Source organism: Artemia franciscana, chromosome 11, assembly GCF_032884065.1.
Source record: "Artemia franciscana chromosome 11, ASM3288406v1, whole genome shotgun sequence".
NCBI classification, from domain to species: domain Eukaryota; kingdom Metazoa; phylum Arthropoda; class Branchiopoda; order Anostraca; family Artemiidae; genus Artemia; species Artemia franciscana.
In genome coordinates, this window is record NC_088873.1 from 48,179,303 (window position 1) to 48,201,080 (window position 21,778).

Below are 21,778 nucleotides of genomic sequence, written 5' to 3' on the forward strand. Positions count from 1 at the left end.
CAGATGTTCTGGCCCTCATGTGAATTCCAAGGAAACCCCTTGACAAGCCTCACCAAAATGTGCAAATTACACTATGGAAAATATAAGTTTTAGTCTGAAATGCAAAGTTCTTCGATCGGCTCTCAACAACGCTAATAAATAAATGCTCAAACTCCGTTTAGCTTTGTGTCCCTTAATATTAATGGTACAAAAGACAAGGATCTACTGATTAGTGAGCTGCTTGAAAATGATATTGTGTTTCTACAGGAACACCTTCTCTCTAAAGTGAATGTTGATAGCCTAAAGCGTTTTCGGACCCATTATACCTTCTTGAGAGCCGTCCAGAAAACCCATGGTAGACCATCGGGAGGTCTGGCCATCTATTTCAGACACAAGACTCAGCTGATATTATTGCAAAGTGACGCTAACATCTTAGCGATAAAATGTGGTGATACCGCATTTATAAACATTTATTTCCCCTGTGATAAAAAGACTGCGTAGTCATCGTCTAGTTTTTCACAAGCATGTAATCACCTACGAACACTACTTAGTGACCTTTCAAAACAAAATACCAAATGGGTTCTCGCCGGCGACATGAACACTGACTTATTATCTAATTCTGACCGATCTGAAATCTTTCTCGATTCACAACCCGGAGGATTCCATCTTGCAGATAAAGATCTTCTATTTACTTATATTCACAATCGTGGTGGTCTTACTTCCAACCTTGATAATGAAATTGTGTCAGATTCAACTCTACATTTAGCCCCCACCCCCAATTACGCTGGATCCGGTTGAGATTTAAATAAGAGATCTGAGTTACGAGGTCCTTCTAAATATGAAGTTTCATGAAGATCCGATCACTCCTTCGTAAGTTAAAAATAAGTCATTTCTTCTTATTTTTCAGAATAACCCCCCCCCCCCTTAACTACCCCAAAGAGAGCGAATCCGTTCCGATTATGTCAATCATATATCTAGGACTTGTGCTTATTTTCCCCACCGAGTTTCATCCCAATCCCTCCACTCTAAGTGTTTTCCAAAATTTAGGTTTACCAATCCCAACTCCCCCTCAATGTCACCAGATCCGGTCGGGATTTAAAGTAAGAGCTCTGAGAAACGATACCCTTCTAAATATAAAATTTCATTGAGATCCGATCACCCGTTCGTAAGTTAAAAATACCGCATTTTATTAATCTTTCAGAATTAACCCCCCCCCCTAACTACCCCAAAGAGAGCGGATCCGTTCCGGTTATGTCAATCGTGTATCTAGGACTTGTGCTTATTTTTTCAACTAAGTTTCATCCCAATCCCTCCACTCTAAGTTTTTTCCCAGATTTTAGGTTTCCCCCTCCCAACTCCCTCCAAATATCACCAGATCCTGTCGGGATTTAAACTAACAGCTCTGAGATACGATATCCTTCCAAACACCAAATTTCATTAAGATCTGATCAACCGTTTGTAAGTTAAAAATGCTTCAATTTTTCTATTTTTTCCGAATTAACGGGTCCCTCCACTCACCCCCCCCCAGATGGTCAAATCGGGAAAACAACTATTTCTAATTTAATCTGGTCTGGTCCCTGATACGCCTGCCAAATTTCATCGTCCTAGCTTACCTGGAAGTGCCTAAAGTAGCAAAACCGGGACCGACAGAATTCGTGATTGCTATATGTCACTTGGTTTATACCAAATGCCATAAAAAGCAAATGGTTAGCCTGGCAGGACATTTCTTCCTCATTTTCAGCCTTTATAAAGATCTGTGCTAGTTCTAAAGCATAGACTTCTAAAAATATAGACAAAGTAGACCCAAAAATGTCATTATTAAATACTGGCTAATTGATTAAAAATGCAACATAAAAGGAATGAAAATTTGATAAAATTACAGTTAAAATATTTGACTCATTGTAACAATTTGTATCGAAAGGGAAAAAATAGGTAACATCAGTTCAAAGGAAAATGGAACAGAAGAAAAATGTTGTGAAGCACAACTTGTTATTAGATGTCTTGAATAAATAACAACAGGCTAAAACAAACTGATGTGACTCGTGTCAAGGTTCTTTCACCACAGAAGGGGGAAGTAAAACATTAGCAAAAATTTATGTACAATATCTAAAAAGTTTGCGGGAAGATAAGAGATTTTAAAACACCTTGTTATTTTATTATCAAACAGTTCATGATAACAAACATTGTAAGTAAGGAGCGACCCGGCTCAATAGTAACCGAAACTCTAAATAACAGAATTTTGACATCAATAGATATATTCAAAGAATTGACTACTCTGATTTCAAATATAAATATATATATATATATATATATATATATATATATATATATATATATATATATATATATATATATATATATATATATATATATATATATATATATATATATATATATATATATATATATATATATATATATATATATATATATATATATATGTTTCATTAAGTTTAGATCTATCCATCAAAGGTTACAAACCAGAGAAAATTTGCCCAATTTTCGAAAAAAAGGGAAAATACCCCTTAAAAATCATAGAATCTTAATGAAAGTGACACCAGATTCAGCATATCAGAGAATTATACCGTAGAGGTTTCAAGATCCTATCAGCAAAACGTGGATTTTTTTTTTTGCCTGAAGAAAGATCACAGATGAGTGTTTTTTTTTTTTTATTGTATCGACCCATTGGTCGTAGAATATCAGAGGAGAGCTCATTCAAAAGGAAATTAAAAGTTCTAGTGCCATTCTTGAGTAACCAAAAAGATTGGATGGCAACTAGGCCCCCTCCTACGCCTTTAAAATGACAAGTATCGTCAAAAACTAGATGGGGTTGGCGTTTTTCTGTCAACAATAGGGCCAGTTTCCACTTCTAGCAATTTAAACATATCTATTCAAGGTTTTAGTAACGGTAATTCCACGAAATCTTTTTTTTTCCTGTTGAGAAAAGGTCGTATCTCAGAAAGTATAGGGAAAATCTTATTTTGCCATTGGATTCGTCGTCGATATAAGAGAAAATCTACTCTTCGTGAAAAATGCCATTTTTCGTTAAGAGTAGATTTTAAGAGCAGATTTTATTATTTTCCTTAGGGAGGAAGAAATTTTTGTACTTGTGAGTTTTTGGATTTTGGATTAACAAAATATTGGGAAAAAATGGCGTGAACGAGAAAGAATTTGATATTTCGCAAGACTTTTAGAGACATTGTTTTCATATGTTTGCAGAAAGACAGACTTTCGTAGGCCAATCTCGTTGCAATCAGACCAATACATTTAACAGTTTCATGAGAAGATGGCAACATAGTTTTGGCATGGATGCTGAAATTCAATCTGTTCCTAATATTTAGTCTGAGATCTTTTTCTTCAGATATTGTAAAAAGAAGATCACCTTGGAGGCTGCCAGTGTTGATTATGTTTGCCAAAATCAAGCACATAATATTCCCTAATATTGCAGGCAAGGAGCTATGTAGCTCCTGTAGCTCCAGGAGTAGCTCCAGGAGCTGTGTAGATCACGGATCAGAAGCTGGAGCAGCTTTAATTAATAATTTACAATTGCTAACATAAAGTGGGACAAGATATAATAGAAGAAATGGCACATCATTTCTTAAGAAATTGATGGCAGTTAATTTCCAAGCCATTGGCATGCACTGATGGTATTTTGAAAGTTTTAAAGACACTTGGTTTCATGAGACAAGTGGATGTTATAGTCTAATTTTGTTTGGAGCACTTGCAACCAATATTAGCAGCCTAGGCTAAATAAAGCTGAAATAAAACAATAAGCTGCTAATATGGGTCTTAAATTCCCCCCCCCCACAGAATATTATGACAGCCACATGTCTTAAAAAACAGATAGGGCCTAGGCAACATGGGCTTCCTCCCTTAAAAGCAATTTGATAAATTAAAAACAATGGTAGGATAATTGTTTCTTGAAACAAGTTGCTGTTGTATTTTTCAAAAGGGAAAACTTAAGACTAATATTACCATCCTTTTTCCTTTATTTTTTATAGCCTATATAGGTGTCTGGAACAGATAAAACTGAAAACCTTGGTAGTCAATATCTTTCCTTTAGCCTATATTGTTACAGAGAATTGTAGACTAATTAAAAAGAATCCCACCTTGTTTAAATGTATCAAATACAAGATGTTAGACAAGAATGATGCGATTGGTCTAGTGTTGTCATCATAAATTGTAAGCATAGAGAACTTGCCTATAAGAGAAAAAGTATATAAACTCTGTAATTTTATTGAAAGTTTGGGAATCATGCAAACAAATAGTCCAAACGATTACCCAAAGGATTTACCAACTAGAATCAATAGCAGAACAGGAAGATCAGTGACCATAGGGTCAGCTTCATTATTTCACTCCAAAAGTTGCAATAATAAGTGATAAGGAATCTACCCAATATAGTGATCATTTTCCCATTTTGGTAGAGATTTCTCTAGATAATAGTATATACGCAAATTATGAAGAACCTAGTAAAGTTAATTTAAAGAAAATTAACTGGGAAGCTTTTAAGAATAAATTACAAGAAACAGACGTTGAGTCACAAGTGAACTGTTATGAAGATGTCAATGGGAAAATAGAGACATTTCAAAATTAACTCCTAGCAATTGCACAAGAACTGACTCTAAATTGTGAGAGAGTTCCTAGTCACTGTAAACTGAGTTTTCAGTGGAACAATGAATGTACAATTGCAAAGAAACATTTGTTAGAGACAAGAAGAAGGTACAGGCAATTCCCAAACTTTCTAATGTGTCAGAAATTCTGGAGAAGTTACATTTTAGACAACCTGCAAGTAGAGTTTTTAAAACAGTGAAAAAACTGATTTCAGGGAAGAAATAGGATAATGGTAACCCACCCTGGATTGTTAATAGAGAGGAGCTAGTGGATAAGCCAATTTGTAGAAATATTTGGAAAATTTTTGTTTACCTGAAACAGTCAATCATTCCATAGAGAAAACTTAATTTTTGCTCTGGATTTATTAAATTTTAAAATGGATAACCAATATCTGGTAAGAAAAAAAATTAATCCCATATTTGAAAATTTAACCAAGAATAAACTACCCTTTTCATAGAGTCTTTTTGATTCCTTTAAAAACTGCCAATTGAAATTATAATTCTTACAACAACTTAAGATTATTTATGACTACAGTACTACAGTTACTTTTCTGTGCATCAAGTGGTATACCACTTGTGGTATGTAGTGGGACATGTCCCAGTACCATGGGTGGTCATTCAAAAAAATCATAACAAAAAAACCTTGAAGATCCCACTCTGAAATTTTCACCAGTTGTTTGAAACAATAAGAGCTTTGTATGGATAAAAGCACATAAAATTCTGTTTGGACAAACTGACCCAGTTGAGGGTTACTAGATTACATTTGCTCATATTTGTCTGGTTAATAAAAATAACTATTTCTAGATGCTTTATTCAGAAAGAACTTTCAAATAGCTATTATTTGGTATTTTACTTTTGTTTCTAGGTGCAATAGGAGTCGAGGTACAGCAGTTTAACTGTTGGCTGGTTGGCATAAATCAGGCAGTTTGGGGCAATGTTCAATGACCCATATCTTGGACACCAGTCAAACAAAACACCTATAATTTCAATTTTGGGAGTTTCTCATATGGGCTATCGCTATTCATCAAAATCGAAGATGATAATGCAGGGTCACTGTGTTGAACTGACACAGAATGCCCCTTACTGATACTTTGTCAAACATAGTCATATATATCAAAATAATGTTCAATCATCATACTAAATAAAAGGATTATCTATATTTTTCAAAACATTAATGTCATTATTCCCAAAAAGCAAGCCTGTCTAATAGTTACCATGTAATAAGAGACAAAGTGCTGTGTTAAAAACTTCTGATGGCAACACACAATATCTCAAAGTGATGACTGGCAAAAAGCAAGACTGTGAATTGTCACCTTTTCTCTTCAGCCTAGTCAAAGACAACATCTAAGTCAGGGGAATTAAAATCAAATCTGAATTGCAAGAAAGCCTCTCCAGGATGTCAATTTTGCCAACTATGTTTGCACATAACTCTCCCCCCCAAAGGAGTTAATAAATGCCATAGTTTAACCCAAAGAGACAGGCAAAACTGTCAGAATTTTCTGAACAAACTCTGGAAGAAAGCAGAACAATCTGAATTACATATCTACATTACAAAGTCTAAAACTATGTAAATAAGGAAATTCACCCACGGGAATCCAACTAAGAGATAAAGGCAAAAAACATGACAAACTTCAAGTGCTTAGGCAGTACAGTAGCTTCCCATTGTGACTCAAAAAAAAAAACAATCCATCAGAATAGCCAAAGCCAAAGCCAAAGCAGTATTTCAGATTTTAACCAATCTGAAAATCAACAGTATACTCACAGAACTTGAAGCCCCAACTGTTACTGAGCAAAGGTTTTTTTTTCTGTTCTCAGTTGATCAATAGAATGCATAAAGCTAATTGCAGAACAAGAGAAACTCTGTTTGAAAATAACTGTCTTTGCTGGATTATCTAGTGAGATCGTGTCAGCAATGACAAGATCTGTACTTACACATAACAAAAAAATTGTCTCTGTGGTTAGGCAATGAGGATGCCATTACCTTGGACATATTCTTTGTCTGCGAGACAAACAATGCTAATCCACTGGGAGGAGTATTTGAGAGGTAGTGCTATAACACTGCCTATGGTTGCAATTTTTTCTCCCACAGGTACTTCATATGGAAGGGATTGCTATATAAAATTCACAGGGGGCTCATTTGATTGAAGATTGGGAGTTCTAGTGCCACTAGTAAGAGTCAAAAGTGATTGGAGGAAAACTAGCCATCCTAACCATGTTGTTTTCCCCCAAATATATCAGATCTAGCCTCCTTGTGCCCTTTTTTCAAAAACCCATCTGACAAACATTTTGAGATAATCATTTTGTTAAAACTACTTTGCACATCAGAAAAATAAAACTTCTGGGTTAACACAGTTCACACCAGAATAGCCCTAGCCAACACAGTGCTCCTCCACAGGCTGGAGCATTTAAACAAGGAATGCCAGTTTTCAGGAAAACAAAATACACTCATGCATAGAAAAAACACTGTATCAGATGCAAAAACATATCTAATATTTCATAAAAATATTTTAGCTAATTCTTAGAAATGAAAATTATAGAAAATTTCATGGACAGCATCTTTGAAAGAGATGGAAATAAATTTTGTTTATATATCTTCACATAAGGGTAAAATTATTATAGCTGTGCCACCCAGAACAAACTTATAATTAACCTTTACTTTATGCCAAGGAAATTAAAAAACTTTAGATGGACTAAAGCTATAAATAAATCTTCTTTCTGTTGCTCACCCTCTCTTGCCAGCTAATTAAATTAAACAGATTACACATTTAATTTGCCTATTAACTAGGTGATGGAACAAATTTCAACCCTAGAGGTAGAATCTGAGAAGCAATATTAAAAAGAACTAGTCATGTTGATATTAAGGTTGACTTATTATAATGTATCTTTTAATCATAAGTAATACACCTCTGATTTGTAAAACAATATTTTACTTGTAATATATAACATAAAGTAGTTTATTTCTATTCCTTTTTAGGCCTAATAGTATCATACATTTCTTTCCATTTTTGAAAACCATTTTTATAAGTTATACTGCATGTCTCTTCTTCAGCACATATTTTAACACTAACACAAACCATTTTCCTCACAAAAAGGGAAGACTGAGAAATGATTATCCTATTCATATTAATACAAAGGATGCAAGATATTAGAGTCCTGTCTTTAAAAGACAAAATATTTATTACTCCTACCCTGATACATGATATGCAATTCTGTAGAAGCAGCAAAGGCAAAACAAGAGGAAGTAGGATGTGACCAAAAACCATCTTTAGAACTGGGCTATAACATATTTATAGTCATTTCAATAACATGGTTTGAAGTCCCCCCCAAGAAAAAGTAAATACTAATAACTCAAAAACATTTAAATATAATTTATTGGTTCCTCTGCTGTATTGGTCCAACCAATCCCAATTTGATAAAAACACATATATTTCGACATTTAGTCAAAATTTAAGACTATTTAACTTAATCATGACATAGCAGTACTGGTAAAATTCTAGTTTAGTGACTTCTTACTACCTTGAAAACGGGTTAAGTTAGAAAAATGAAACTTTCAGGGATGGGTCTACAGGCTAAAGTATATCCCAGGAAGGTATTTTAAAGTACCCACATCTACTCATTCCCCCTCTACAGGGCCCTGAAATTTGCCTACATTCTTTAGTTCTGAAAATGCAATTTCTGTTATTTGAGTAGAATTCTGAGCCATATTTAATTAAAAAAAAAATTTTAACTGAAAGTAAGGAGCAACATTAAAACTTAAAACGAACAGAAATTACCCCGTATATGAAAGGGGCTGCTCCTTCTTCAACGCCCCGCTCTTTACGCTAAAGTTTGACTTTTTCTCTCAACTCTACTTTTTAAAACAGTAAAAACTTTAGCGTAAAGACCAGGGCGTTGAAGAAGGAGCAGCCTCTTTCATATACAGGGTAATTTCTGTTCGTTTTAAGTTTTAATGTCACTCCTTACTTTCAGTTAAAAAAAACTTTTTTTTTATTTAATTTCTGAACTTTTTTAGTTAATCCATGTTTTGATTTCGGCTCTCCGCAGATGAATAATTAAGGCGAATTTATTTATTTGGCTAAATGGCTTTCCCATAGTTTTGATCAAATGATTTTGCAAAAAAAGGAGAGGAAGGAGGCCCAGTTGCTCTCCAGTTTTTTGGGTACTTAAAAAGGCAACTAGAACTTTTAGTTTTTATGAACGTTTTCATTAGTAAAACATATACGTAACTTACGAATTAGCTTACGTAACAAACTTCAATGTTTGTATGTTTTTATTACGTATATGAGAAGGTTTGCCCACTCGTCAATACCTTGTCAATAACTCTTTGCATTAAAGCTTAAATTTTGTCCCCTGAATCACAAAGGCCATAGAATAAATTGTTGAAATTACTAAAAATCCTTTAGCGTAAAGAGTGAGGTATTAGGAGGAGGTGAACCCCTTATATGCGTAATATTTTCTGTTTGTTTTAAGTTTTAATGCTACTCCATACTTCCAGTTAAAAAAAAATAAAATTCATATTTATTTTCTCATTGTTTTTTTAAATAATGCTAGAAAATGCTGTGCCCCCTTTATGGAAATCTTCTTCCCCTGTGACAAATTCCTTCATGGAAAATTTCCCCCACATAGCCCCCTCTTCTCAACCCCCCCTCCAAACCAAAAAATCCCCCTGAAAACGTCTCTACATTTCCCAATAACCATTAATATATGCAAACACTGGTCAAAATTTGCAACTTGCAGCCCCTCCCACGGGGACTGTGGGGGAGTAAGTCGTCCCCAAAGACATAGTTATAAGGTTTTTCGACTATGCTGAATAAAATGGCTATCTCAGAATTTTGATCCGACTACTTTGGGGAAAAAATGAGCGTCACTTTTTTGGTCACTTAAAAAGGGCACTAGAAATTTTCATTTCCGTTCGAATGAGCCCTCTCGCAAAATTCTAGGACCAACGGGTCGATACGATCACCCATGGGAAAAAGAAAAAACAGGCATCCGTGATTTGTCTTCTGGCAAAAAATACAAAATTCCACATTTTTGAAGATAGGATCTTGGAACTTATACAATAGGGTTCTCTGATATGCTGAATGTGATTTTCATTAAGATTCTATGACTTCTATCGGGTGTTTCACCCTATTTTCTAAAATAGGGCAGATTTTCTCAGGTTCGTAACTTTTGATGGGTAAGACTAAACTTGATGAAACTTATATATTTAAAATCAGCATTAAAATGCGATTCTTTTGATGTAACTATTGGTATCAAAATTCCGTTTTTAGAGTTTTGGTTACTATTGAGCCGGGTTGCTCCTTACTACAGTTCGTTACCACACACTGTTTGATCAATATTTTTTTTTTTTTTATTTAGAAAATGTATTAGCAGAAAATGTATTAGCATATGTTTAAAACCTTATAAATGGGATTGAGCAATGTGAAGCTGAAAACAATTTTGTTGTACTTCATTCAAGTAGAAGATCTATTTTGCAAGGTTTCACTTTTATAACACATATATTTTTAAAGGTCATCAAAGGTTAGGACCCTCTAGAGGGAAAGAGGGTGGAGTTAGGTAGTTCAAAATACTTTCCTGGGACATCATTTGGCCTGTAAACCCATCCCTGAAAGTTCCATTTGGTAAAACTCTAGTTAATTGACTTCTTGCTATCTTGGAAAGGGTTTAAGTTAAGAAAATGATTACATAAAAAAAAACTAGTTTTTTTAACTGAAAGTAAGGAGCGACATTAAAACTTAAAACGAACAGAAATTACTCCATATATGAAATGGGTTGTTCGCTCTGCAATCCCTCGCTCTTTACGTTAAAGCTTTTAATTGTTTTAAAAAGCAGAATTGTGGCAAAGAGTCAAACTTTAGTGTATATGAGGGGGTTTTTACCCTTGTAAATACCTCACTCTTTACACTAAATCGTAAGTTTTGTCCCAATTCTTTAAAAATGACCCCTGAATCAGAAAGGCCGTAGAATAAATAGTTGAAATTACTAAAAATACTATAGCATAAAGAGCAAGGTATTGATCTCCTCCTAAATACCTCTCTCTTTATGCTAAAGTATTTTTAGAACCCCTCATATGCGTAATAATCTCTGTTCGTTTTAAGTTTCAATGCTACTCCTTACTTTAAATTGAAAAAAAGCTTTTCCATGTTTATTTTTTCATTGTTTTCTTATAGAAATTTTAGAAAATCCTGTGCCCTATTCATTGAATTTCTGCTCCCTTTTGACATATTTCTCCAAGGTTAGATCCTCCCACATAGCCCCCTCCCTTCAACCCCACCCCAAAACCAAAAAAAATCCCCTGAAAACGTCTGTACACTTCCCAATAACCATTACTGTATGTAAACACTGGTCAAAGTTTGTAACTTGCAGCCCCTCCCCCAAGGCCTGTGGGGGAGTAAGTAATTCCCAAAGACATATTTATTACGGTTTTTGACTACGTGAAACAAAATGGCTATCTCAAAATTTTGATCCGTTGATTTTGGAGAAAAATGAGCATGGGAGGGGACCTAGGTGCCCTCCAATTTTTTTGGTCACTTAAAAAGGGCACTAGAACTTTTCATTTCCGTTAGAATGAGCCCTCTCGCATTCTAGGACCACTTGGTCGATACAATGACCCCTGGCAAAAAAAACAAAAAACAAACGAATAAACACGCACCTGTGATTTGTCTTCTGGCAAAAAATACGAAATTCCACATTTTTGTAGATACGAGCTTGAAATTTTTGCTAATGGGTTCTCTGATACGCCGAATGCGATGGTGTGATTTTCGTTAAGATTCTATGACTTTTAGTGGGTGTTTCCCCCTATTTTCCAAAATAAGGCAAATTTTCACAGGCGCGTAACTTTTGCTAACAAAGACTAAATTTGACGAAACTTATATATTTAAAATTAGCATGAAAATGCGATTCTTTTGATGTTTTTTATTCTTTTTGATTGTTTTTTAGAGTTTTGTTTACTATTGAGCCAGGTCACTCCTTACTACAGTTTGTTACCACAAACTGTTTGAAACTTTCAGGGATAGGTCTACAGGTTAAAGTATGCCCTGGGAAGGTGTTTTAAAGTACCCACCTCCACTCCTTCTCCCTCCAGAGGGCCCAGAAATTTGCCTACATGACAGGTCTACACCGATTGAAATTTTGACAAAACAACATTTTACCTTAATTTTCAGTTACTAGTTGATTTTTCTCTGCCTTTAGTTCTTAAAATGCAATTCCTGTTATTTGAGTATAATTTGGAGCCATATCAATGTTTTTTTTTAAATTTAGGAAATTTATTTGCATATCTTTAAAACCTTATAAAATGGAATTGAGCAAGCCGTGAGGCTGAAAATAATTTTAGGTAAAATTCTAGTTAATTGTCTTCTTGCTATCTGAGAAAGGGTTTAGGTTAGGAAAATGAAACTTTCAGGGATGAATCTACAGACAAAAGTATGTCTTGAGAAGGTATTTTGAAGCAACTACCTCCACTCCTTTTCCCTCTAGATGGCCCTGACCTTTGATGACCTTTAAAAATATGTGTGTTATAAAAGTGAAACCTTGCAAAATAGATCTTCTGCTTAATTGAAGTACAACAAAATTAGGTAAAATTCTAGTTAATTGATTTCTTGTTATCTTGGAAAGGGTTTAGATTAGGAAAATGAAACTTTCAGGAATGGGTGTATGGGCTAAAGTATGTCCCGGAAAGGTATTTTGGAGTACCCACCTCCACTCCTTCTCCCTCTAGAGGGCTCTGAAATTTGCCTACATGACAGGTTTATACCTATTGAAATTTTGACAAAACAACATTTTACCTTAATTTTCAGTTACTAGTTGCTTTTTCTCTACCTTTAGTTCTGAAAATGCAATTCCTGTTATTTGAGTAGAATTTTGAGCCATATCAATGTTTTTTTTTCAAAATTTAGGAAATGTATTTGCATATCTTTAAAACCTTATAAAATGGAATTGAGCAAAGTTATGAAGCTGAAAACAATTTTGTTGTACTTCAATTAAGCAGAAGATCTATTTTGCAAGGTTTCAATTTTACAACACACATATTTGTAAAGGTCATCAAAGGTCAGGGCACTTTAGAGGGAGGAGTGGAGGTAGTTGCTTCAAAATACCTTCCCAGGACATACTTTAGTTTGTAGATTCATCCCTGAAAGTTTCATTTTCTTAACCTAAGCCCTTTCTGAGATAGCAAGAAGTCAATTAACTAGAATTTTACCTTCCTAACTTAACCCCTTTCCAAGATAGCAAGAAGTCACTAAACTAGAATTTTATCTGGTAAAATTCTAGTTAATTGACTTCTTGCTATCTCAGAAAGTGTTTAGGTTAGGAAAACAAAACTTTCAGGGATGAGTCTACAGACTAAAGTATGTCCCAGGAAGGTATTTTGAAACAGCTACCTCCACTCCTTCTCCCTCTAGAGGGCCCTGACCTTTGATGACCTTTACAAATATGTGTGTTATAAAAGTGAAACCTTGCAAAATAAATATTCTGCTTAATGGAAGTACAAGAAAATTGTTTTCAGCTTCATAACCTTGGTCAATTCTATTTTATAAGGTTTTACAAGATATGCAAATACATTTTCTAAATTTTGAAAAAAAATATTGCTATGGCTCAAGATTCTACTCAAATAACAGGAATTGCATTTTCAAAAACAAAAGGCAGAGAAAAAGCAACTAGTAACTGAAAATAAAGGTAAAATGTTATTTTCTCAAAATTTCAATTTGTATAGACCTGTCATGTAGGCAAATTTCAGGGCCCTCTAGAGGGAAAAGGAGTGTAGGTGGGTACTTTAAAATACCTTCCCGGGACATGCTTTCGCCTGTAGACCCATCCCTGAAGGTTTCATTTTCCTAACCTAAACCCTTTCTGAGATAGCAAGAAGTCAATTAACTAGAATTTCACCTTTTACCTTAATGCTTATTACACCTCAAAAATGAATCTATATTAAACAATAAGTTTGAAAGTTTGATGCCAATGATTTGACCCATTGAGGGACCAAAAAACTGAAGAGAAAATTTGTTATTTTCAAGGATATATAAAGCGCTTAAAACAAAATGTAAACCTAAACAGCCATATTTGTAAATAACAAAAAAAAAGCATGAAGTGGTAACCTATACTCTTTATATTAAGGAAAGAAATATAGACTATCCCACATTTACCAAAAATCTTCTATTTTACTTGATCGAGAACAATGAATTTGGATTCAGTTCACAATGCAGGGTATATATTTGCAAATTAATGGGGTGGAGTCTAACCTCTGTTAATATAGCCTAGGCTAAACATGCACACCAAAGGCCTGCAGCTTTTGTTAGCCTAATTTTCCATTAGCACAAGTCGACTATACATCTAGAGAAGGTACAAAGAGCTTTATGCTTACCAATTTTATTTATTTTACTAGTTCTCAGCCAGCCAAAGTACTGGCTGAAACGACAGCCCAATTGCTAAGACTTGATGATGGTGATGGAGGGAATATCCGACCAGCGTTGCTTCGTTTTCTGTCCATGAATATGTTCCCTGAGTATCGTAAATCTCACACTTAAGCCATATCTTAATCGATGTGTCGGCTTGCCTTTAGTTGGTAGATACTAAATAAGGCGTGGTTATTTTCTTTGAAGCCATCCAATCCTCTTTGTAAATAACGAGTGAGATTTTTTATTCACAGTGAACTTAATTTCAACACCCATGCTAAGAAATATGTGGCTAGTTAAGTATAACCTTTCCAATCGATCTCCGAAAGCCACAAGCCTTCCGTGTGATGGACTTATTGGTTTTAAGCTCGAAGCTATAATTTCTATATTCTCCCTATATTAAAAAAAGCAAACAACAGTTTAAAAAACTTATATCCTGGAGGTGGAAGCTTTTTTACTCTTGAAGACTAGCTAACCTAATTCTCCAAACACTTGTATAAAGAAGAAATAGATATGATGCCATGCCGCCAATAATAACCGATGAGCTCAGCTATGCGAGAAATGGACAATCAAGATAAACTAATAATTTCCCCGATGCTGGATTTTGTTCAAAGGAGTTTTAACACGGGAATTAATAATGATGACATTATCCGTTTTGGTTTGGCCTCTTTTGATAGCACTAAAATTTTGAAAGTGAAGCATAATCTTTGAAGTAAGAATTCAGCAAATGACTGGGTCTTTAAGAGGTTTAATACTAATGCAAAACTGAATAGGTTAGAAAAGTTATAATAGTGAACAAAAATGTAGGATAACTGTAAGAAATATATGATGGCAACAAATTTATTTTCCATACAAAAATAGAAAGAGGAAACATGGAAGGGATTTACATTTAGATTATCTCAGAATAGAACAATCATCACAGGATAAAAGAAAAAAAGAACTAGACAAGAAGTAGAGTAAATTTTTTTTTTTGAATAATATACCTATCTATAAAAAAAATCCTCTTTCAATTATCATTTTCGGCAATATTTAAGAGTACTTTACAGGACACTCCTAGTTTTTCATTAAAATTCTGTAGAGTTCTTTTGTAGCATAGTTGAGATTCTTCTATAGTATTTTCATTAGCGTTTCTATCTTGGAAATTTGCTCTGGCCTTCAAAACAGAGCTTAGAGATACCCATCAAAAAACAACAAGTATTCCAGCTTTGAACACTTCTCCGTCTACCCGATTCTATCACCAACACAAAAGCACTGTATACACAAATACAATGCTATTTAAAAAAAAAAAATCAATCAATGCTTTCTTTTCAGCATAAAGAAGATACAATTTTACAAATTAAGAGCATAAATGCACTCCTGTAAATAATCAAACTGAAAGAATTGATTTGCCAATTAACTGCACTATAATTATATTTGAAGTATTAGACTATTTTATTTATTATATATTTATTATTCTGTTAATCCAGCAGTATAGATTAACGAGCGCAAAGATACTGCACTTCTTTTTCTAAGATAAAAAACAATGACGAATTCTAGGATTATGATTATGAGCAAGATTGTCGTTCCAATTTATTCAATCTTTTTATCTGGGTCTCTTCTATAAAACCTAACTCTAAGAACATGAAGTAGTAAGTATATGATAAGCTATAAGAAAACGATATAATAAAGTTCTACTTAAACAAGTTTTTCAATTATTATTAAAATAAAGGAAAAATAAAATGTCCTGGATTCTTTATTTTTAACGTTTGTTGAATCCAAAAGCGGTTTGTTGGCTTAAGAAGGCCATACAATGACCAAAAGGAGCATATAGGCCATACAAGGAGCAAAAGGAACATACAGGCCATATAAGGATCAAAAGGAGCATACAGGTCATAAAGGAGTAAAAGAGTTTGGATGAGCAGTAAATTCTTTTAGTGAGGGGAGAGCAAAAAAGATAATTTATTCCAAAATGTAAAGAGTTCTGTTTCTTTTAAAATTTGAGAAGGGGAGAGAAAGGAGCAAAAGCAAGAATTTCACGGATAATTTAATGAATTTAAGATTGAAAATCCTTGATTTTTATTTGAATTTTAAAATTACTTGATGCCTGTTATGTTGCAATGACTTTTTATGTAAAAACAAACGCCATTACACAAAAAGACGGCAAAAGCAAAAAGTCTTCCACAGAGTTCGTTATGAATTACTGCTCAGCTGTAAAATTCAACATAGAAAAGGAAAAGGATATCAATCGATTGGAAATAAAAGACAAGGAAAGAAGTGATAAAAAAGAAAAAAAGAACAGCTCTAAAACTTAAAACCGATCCTATATATAGAGGAAAAAATTAAAATCTGCATTTGTTTTTGCCATCCTTCGTTTTTAGTTCTACTAAGATGTTCTTACTAGAAGATCATTGGTTGATACTAAACAAGAGTGAAGGACAATAAAATCGTCAAAAAGATTTTATTGTCTTTTGCTAGACAAGAATTTGTTCTTGCCTAGCAAAAGACAATAAAATCTTTTTGACGATTTTATTGTCAAAAATAACATATTGTATTGCCCAGAAATAACACCTGGGAAGGGATGTTCCCAGGAATGTCAATATCTCTAAAGACCAGATGCGAGGGATTGGCAACTCCAATAGTACATCAGGATTGGACTGCGTTTGTATGTCTGTAAGGGATATGAGCGGCTAGTAACTCCAATATTATACCGGAATAGGGCTGCGTTTATATTTGTGTATGAGATATAAGGGACTAATAACTCCAATAGTGCGCCAGTGTTAGGGCTGTGTTTGTAATTGTGTAAGGTATTTGAGGGGTTTGTAACTTCAATAGTACACTGGAATAGAGCTACGCTTGTATTTACGTAAGGTTTATGGAGGTTTAGTAAATCCAATAGTACACCAGGATAGGGATGCGTTTGTATTTATTGAAAAGATTTGAACGGTTAGTAACTCTAATAGTACACCAGGAAGGGACTGCATTTGTAAATATTAACCCATTACTACAGGTATCTCGTTTAATCTTGCTCTCCAGTTATGACAAAAAGACATCTTTTTAAAATATATACTGTTTACCGTTTTTATTTCAGCATAACACTTCGTACCAAAAATTAAACATAGAGCTCCATCATTGGAGCAATAACGTTTTATTTTTTTATATTTTAGTTTCAATTCTGTATAATTTGGGTGAGAAGAAACACTTGTGCTGAATAAAAGTCTCCTTTACATATGTAAAAGTGGATTCATTTTAGCAAATATGTTAATGTTAAAAAATCTTCACGTAGACTAAATTCCCATTTTAGATTTGTTGCTTTTCTTTGAAAACTTGACAAAATAATACAACATTTCATATATTGTGCTTATTGGACAGGTGACGCTAATACTCTCAGGGGGTTTGATGGCGATGCATCTAAATTTCTATTGGTGGTATTTTCTATTCATTTTGACCTGTATTTGATCAGTAATTTATATTTAGGCTTGTTTTGTTTTAATTTATTCTGGCATAGGGATTTCTCTTCGTTTTAAGTTTAATTAAAGATAAGAATTTATTTCTTCTTATTTTAAGTTTTATTTTTCGCTTTTTTAAAAAAATCTTGAAATTTATTTTTGAAAAGAAAAGGGTATCTTGCAGTTTAAAAACTGAGTCACATTTGAATCACCACAACTTCGAATGATTGGAGCAGCTAACCCATGAGCCCTACCCTCTCACTAAAATGCCAAAAGCTTTTGCAAAAGATTTTACCTTGTTTAGCCCCAATTTATATGCAATTTTGAGATTTTGTAACATTAGGGGGGGGGGATAAGTTTAACAGTAGGAGCGTGGTGTCAGAGTGACATTAATTCTGCCTCGGAGACGAAACAAGGTTATTCCAGGTTGTTGACCGACTCAATGCTAACCCTGGATTAGTTCTGACTCGGTGTAGAAAGTTGCCAAGTCTTGATTATGAGAATTATACGCTAGGCTCTGATTGTATTCAAAAAATCCTAAGCTGCAGATTTCTAGTTAAACGGTGAAAAACCAAGCTAATGGGGGGAAAACAAGAAAAGTGAAATCCGATGACCCCATTCATCCAAAGTTCCATATTATCCAACGACCAAAGTAATTCAACAGGTCCATATTATGGTATTTCATAGCCTGGTTGCTTGATAACTCGGTGTAAAACCAAGGTAAGGCCTTGATTGGTACTGTAACAAAGTTCAAACTGCAGAATCTTTTCTGTATATAACAGAAATTCATAAAAGTTGAACTCTTTAATCATCAGAAAAACGTTCATCATCCAGTATTCATTTAAACATTCCAAACTGTCAACTTCTTAGAAAGATATACAGACGACACCTGCATTAAAGGGAAAATAAGCCGAACTCTAGCTCGGCACAGAAGTGAGCCAACTCTGAACTTCAGTACTTTGGGTGATGCATGTGACTAAGCAAGCTTAACTCTTACTCAGTCTATAGTCAAGCCAAGTTCTAATTTGATTCAAATAGTAGCAAAGCCTTGATTTGTTGAAAAGTGTGCCAAGTCATAAATCGGTACAAAACAACCTAAATCTTAACTCCGATGTAAAACCAAGCCAAGATCAAGCTAAACTTAACTCTTCTAAGCGTTCAACTTTTTCTGAAATGTTGTCAGGCGAGATAACAAATAATAAGAGATAATATTAATGAGATAATAAATGGGCTCAAAAAACCTCCACCCTCTCTCTTCTTTTAATTATCGTTCACTTGCCATTTAAATAGATCAAAGTTTTGAGAAAAAAATACTATTTAGTAATACATCCTACATTGTCTCAGATAATTCCAGCTCGTGTTGAAGGTTATGGTGAAATTTAGTCAAAAGTTCTTGCGGAGGTAAGTTTCATGTTAAATGAAATTAGCACTCAATCGTTTCTTACTCACTAAGCAGCTAGGTCTAGTTCTGAGAAATATAAATTTATTATTATGAATGTCACCAGTGATTCTCTTATTAAATGGATATTTGTTTTGTTTAAATTTAAGATAACACCTGAATCAACTTAGGCATACATTAAATTTGAGTTCAATATTCAAGAAACTTATTCCTCATTTTTCAAGCAAACGGGTCTACAAGTTTTCAGAAGAATCTCAACTTTTTCTTTATAAATGGGCTTCCTGCTTCTCTTTAAATTGCCCCGCCCCAAAAAAATTGTCTTTCTGAATCATCTTACTAAGCTGGGTCATCGTAATTGAATATATAAAAGTATGATATCTTCTGGGCCACTTTTCCTGAAAAAATAGAAAGCTATTCCATATCCTAATTTTTTTGGAAAAAGGGAACATCGCTTAGACATTAATAAGAAACAACATGATATATCGACGTTTATAGGGAACAACTTTATTAGAAACAACTATATTAGTGGAAGACTGATTTATGTAAAAACAAAGCAGAAACTGCTTCAAGACTATGAGCTTTCTGAGAAAATTTATCGATGACCTCGCAAAGAAATCGTTTACAATATTAGCTGCAATCTAAGAACATTGAATGCTTGAGGCTTTAATGGTACCCTATAAATAAATTCTAATGCCACATTGATTAAACATGACGTAAAAAAATTGGAACAAATAAGTGACGAAATATTGACCTTGGGAAAAACTATACGAAGAACAACTCGGGGTTGGTAGTTGGTGTATTTTTGTAGTTTGTAGTGGATAATTTTGTTTCTTTTATGATGCCTTATTGTTTTGTTTCTGGATTTCCTGTCTTCGTCTTTTTGCATTGTAAATGGCTGATCGGAGTTATTTATTGACACAATTACATTTTTTTTTACTTTTTACTGTACTGGCTTTACATGGACTACATTTTTTTTCTTTAGTAATATTACTAAGTTACTTATGATGCAAGTGCTGTGTCTGTCTTAGAAACCCTAGAAAGGTTAGAAAACCTAGTGTTTTTCTTCGCCACTTCATGCACAAGAATTTGAATAGAAAATGTTTTTGTGTAGAAAAACACCGATTCAAGCTCAAGCGGCTAGGAAGAAATATATGGATTTTCCTTTGTATTTCGGTTGCCTCTCAATTTTTACATGGGTTTCTGACGTTTGTTTTGAACTTATTTGGCTTTTTCTGTTAAATCTGGTTTTCACTGGTTGAATTGTTTCTTCGTTCAACTGTTCAACACTTCTTCTTAAGTAATAGTACTTAGTTACTTGCGATTTAGCAGCTGACCTTTTTTTCAAAGAACCCCCCAAAATCTGAAAACTTAGTGGATTGACTTCATTTACTTTTTAGCGCCATCTAGCATAAAAATCTGAAAAAAAAATTATTCATTTGAAAAAAATCGAAAAAAAACAATTATCAAAAAAACTATTTTTCATTTGGGAAGTGATTGATTATAGCTCAATTGACTCTGGAGAAGCTTCAGGACCTTGTGTTGAATTTTTTATTTATCAAGATTAGAATGCGGGTTTCAGTTGGTTTTTTAATTCCTAAAGGCTAAAAGTTCAAAACTTTTGTAAGGACCTGCTTAGTCCGTTTTTTCTATATATAGTCTCGAAAAGCTTGACAGAGCCTGTTTGTCAGTTTAATCCATTTAAGTCATTTGCACAACGTTTGAAACTGGTAAGACTTAAGAATCTTCTTCACTAAGGTTTAAGTTAAAACGCTTTAAAATAAAGACTATCCAATGTCACCACGAGAAACATTTTTATAGGCTTTTTGTATTAACTAAAACCCAAATCCAATATTTGAAAGTATGCTTTAAATTTTGAAGTCCTTTCAACTCGAAACTAACTCTTAAGAAACTCTCCGTCCTCGAATCCCATGACAAATCAACGTTTAAATTTATTTCTAAAACGCGAATAATTGTTTTTTCAAAAAAAAGCTGCATAGCAGGGGCTTACTTCTCTGTCAAGATACCCAACAAGCATTGTCACACGGCATTAATGGCATTACTATCAACAGATTCTGCCTCTGTCTAGAAGTAAAGATGTGTAAGGATACATTCTACAACTATTGTTATATGTACTTCAAAGAATATGGGTTGATCTAGTTGGAGACATGCAAATAAAAAACTGTAGTACGGTTCGCTCTCTTGAATTGTTGAATTCATGCGTTTCTTTTTATACCCTTAGCAAATGGTAGCACTAGTCAAGACGTTTCGTCAGAAGGAGGTGGCCCTGAAAGACTTAATTTGAGATTTCTTCTGGTGCCAACCATAAGGGTTTCGGAAACCCCTGAAAAAGCTGGCGTCCATAATCACCGATGGGCCTAATATTATAAGAATAGGTTCTTAGAAAGTAAACTCACATCAGGGTTTCTTATACAGGAGGTGTCCCACAAGAAACGATCTCTCTTGAATTGTATTCATCTCTATTGAATTGTGAAAATAGTAATCTATAAATTTTAAAATGAATCAATATTCCCCAATTTTTTTTTTAAACTAAACCACATCTGAAAGTACCAGAATAGAGGTGAACCGCATAAGCTTTTTCAAGTTAAATTTCTACTATCGTAAAAAGAAACTATGTCACTCTATTTGCTTATAAACTGGCTTGACAGAGCAAGCATTTATGAAATCTCCTCTAAAATAAGATATTCAATTTATTGATACGTATTAGTATTCAATACGAAATGAAACGAGATAGTTTACTTTTGTAGCAGATTTTTTTCTTCAAAGTGATATATCAGGAGAAAAGAGAATAAAAATGATTCCCTAATTTACGAAAAATTTAAGTTCCGTATGCTATTCTTTATCTTCTTAAAGCCATTAATCTACTTACAATATTTATATTTGACTTTATTGGACTTGATGAAATTTAACAAGCAATTCAAGTATGTGCGGTCACAAGTTTTCGAACAGGTAAATTGT

The 21,778-nt window shown here is 33.8% G+C and overlaps 1 long non-coding RNA gene across 3 annotated transcripts in view; it reads right to left on the reverse strand.

Moving 5' to 3' along the window:
- The window catches only part of LOC136033319 (uncharacterized), a 58,956-nt gene that overhangs the window by 23,391 nt on the left and 13,787 nt on the right, over positions 1-21,778 (reverse strand). Inside the window, exon 1 of one of the 3 annotated variants that reach the window (XR_010618905.1) lies at positions 13,948-14,023. The exons of the other annotated variants lie outside the window; for them this stretch is intronic. This is a non-coding gene — a long non-coding RNA (uncharacterized LOC136033319). Of the gene's footprint in view, positions 1-13,947; positions 14,024-21,778 lie in introns of those variants that run through there. 3 annotated transcript variants of the gene reach the window in all.